Genomic DNA, 2999 nt, shown 5'->3' with positions numbered 1-2999 from the left:
TTAAGTATGTATATGTATAGTTATGTAGTATATGTATAGTTATGTATGTATATGTATAGTTATGTAGTATATGTATAGTTATGTATGTATATGTATAGTTATGTAGTATATGTATAGTTATGTATGTATATGTATAGTTATGTAGTATATGTATAGTTATGTATGTATATGTATAGTTATGTAGTATAAGTATAGTTATGTATGTATATGTATAGTTATGTAGTATATGTATAGTTATGTATGTATATGTATAGTTATGTAGTATATGTATAGTTATGTATGTATATGTATAGTTATGTAGTATATGTATAGTTATGTATGTATATGTATAGTTATGTATGTATATGTATAGTTATGTATGTATATGTATAGTTATGTAGTATATGTATAGTTATGTATGTATTGTCATCAAGGGAACATTCATTAGTACGATAAGATGTGATCACAATCATTTAATTGACACAACTATTGCTGTGACGGTGAGAATTATTGGTAAATATTGGCTATAATGAAATTATTGGTAAATATTGGCTATAATGAAATTATTGGTAAATATTGGCTATAATGAAATTATTGGTAAATATTGGCTATAATGAAATTATTGGTAAATATTGGCTATAATGAAATTATTGGTAAATATTGGCTATAATGAAATTATTGGTAAATATTGGCTATAATTAAATGTTTGTTGTCAACATTCCACAATACTTTGGCAGTGACATCACACTTTCAACTTTCCCTCGCTTAGAAAAATGTGTAACTTTTTAACAATATACAAAAATCTCCATATCCAAATGTCCATCGTTGGGGTCCCTGCGGGTGGGGTGGGTGGGGTGGGTGGTTCCCGTGCTGGGTGGTCCTGTGGCGGCTGGCTTGGGTGGGGTGGCCTCGCCGCGCTCTCCGGGGGTGGGGGTGGGCTCGTGGGGGCCCGGTTGCCGGTGGGGCGGGGGCGGTCTTCCCGTCCGGTTGCGGGGGGTTTCTGGGGCCCTCGGGCGTGGCGTCCCACCATTCTGTCCACCAGGGTGCTGGCAGCCAATCAGCAGATTGATAACGTCACTTCACATTCTTCCAGCATGATCTCTCTGAGTGCCACACGGAGATAAACTCAGGAGCTTTTTTCAACTGCTCCTTAGTCAACTTTGTACCTGGAAAAATACACAAATATGTGATGTGGAGCTGAGCTGTACTGTGCTAGCTGGATGCTAAATGTAAAAATACACACATGTGTGATGTGGAGCTGAGCTGTACTGTGCTAGCTGGATGCTAAATGTAAAAATACACACATGTGATGTGGAGCTGAGCTGTACTGTGCTAGCTGGATGCTAAATGTAAAAATACACAAATATGTGATGTGGAGCTGAGCTGTACTGTGCTAGCTGGATGCTAAATGTAAAAATACACACATGTGATGTGGAGCTGAGCTGTACTGTGCTAGCTGGATGCTAAATGTAAAAATACACACATGTGTGATGTGGAGCTGAGCTGTACTGTGCTAGCTGGATGCTAAATGTAAAAATACACACATGTGATGTGGAGCTGAGCTGTACTGTGCTAGCTGGATGCTAAATGTAAAAATACACACATGTGATGTGGAGCTGAGCTGTACTGTGCTAGCTGGATGCTAAATGTAAAAATACACACATGTGATGTGGAGCTGAGCTGTACTGTGCTAGCTGGATGCTAAATGTAAAAATACACACATGTGTGATGTGGAGCTGAGCTGTACTGTGCTAGCTGGATGCTAAATGATATTGGATATGCTATACACGTGTAAATATATACATGCTACTGAACAGCATTAAGGATTTGACATGGCCACCTCCCATTTTGCTAATAAACACTAACATGCAATGTATACTGCTGTGTAATAGTACAATACTTACACTATTATCACATTTTAGGGTGCCACAAAAGACAAGACTGGCACATTGAACTGAATGGCAAAGACTACTTCCTGGCTACAGCAACACATACACTACTGCTTGTTAGCGTCTTACAATTGCATGTGTATGCAAAGTCTGCTCTATAATACGTGCAAATGAAAGTCACAAGTGTTAGAAAACAACTACAGACCGCTAGCCTGTCCATCGGATGGGGACATCTCTACGCTGCTGACCCGTCTCCGCTCGGGATGGTTCCCGCTGGCCCCACCATGGACTGGACTTTCGCTGATGTGTTGGACTTTCACAATATTATGTCAGACCCACTCGACACCGAGGATGTCGTTGTGGCTTGTACAGCCCTTTGAGACACTTGTGATTTAGGGCTATATAAATAAACATTGATTGATTGATTGATTGATTACTAGAAAATACTCTTATCACATTTGTTTTCTTGGCGTGCAACATTTTCGCACAGTGTGTAATATGTGCTGATCATTTGTGCATAGTGCAATAGTTTAGTGTGCATAGGTGGTAATAGTTGTGTTATTACTCATTTTTACTTTTTCATGATCTTTTTTACCGTATGTAAAATCTGCACCGCAACCACAGAATTTCCTGATGGGATAAATCATCTATTCTATCCTCTCCTATTTCAAGTCAACATTTATTACTACATCAACACACACAAAAGTTGAGTGTCGGGGAATTGATGCTGTAATTATTTCATGTTGGTGTCTTATATGTGGCACGTTAATAATTTAATAATTTACGTTTGTATCCAGTTTGTGTCATATTTTTATTATTTATTATTTTATATTTATTATTAATACTTATTAAATGCTTTCTTTTTTGTTTGTTTCTTTTAAGTTTGTCAAGTTTTTATTTTTTATTTGTAATATATATATATATATATATATATTACATATATATATATGTATTTGTAATATATATATATATATATTACATATATATATATGTATTTGTAATATATATATATATATATATATATATTATATATATATATATATATATATATATATATATATATATATATATATATATATATATATATATATATATATATAACTTTTATTGTTAAATTGTGTCAGGGGTGTC

This window comes from Entelurus aequoreus, linkage group LG19 (genome assembly GCF_033978785.1).
Source record: "Entelurus aequoreus isolate RoL-2023_Sb linkage group LG19, RoL_Eaeq_v1.1, whole genome shotgun sequence".
Lineage (NCBI taxonomy): Eukaryota > Metazoa > Chordata > Actinopteri > Syngnathiformes > Syngnathidae > Entelurus > Entelurus aequoreus.
The sequence above is the reverse complement of the archived record's forward strand: the minus strand, read 5'-3'. Positions refer to the sequence as shown.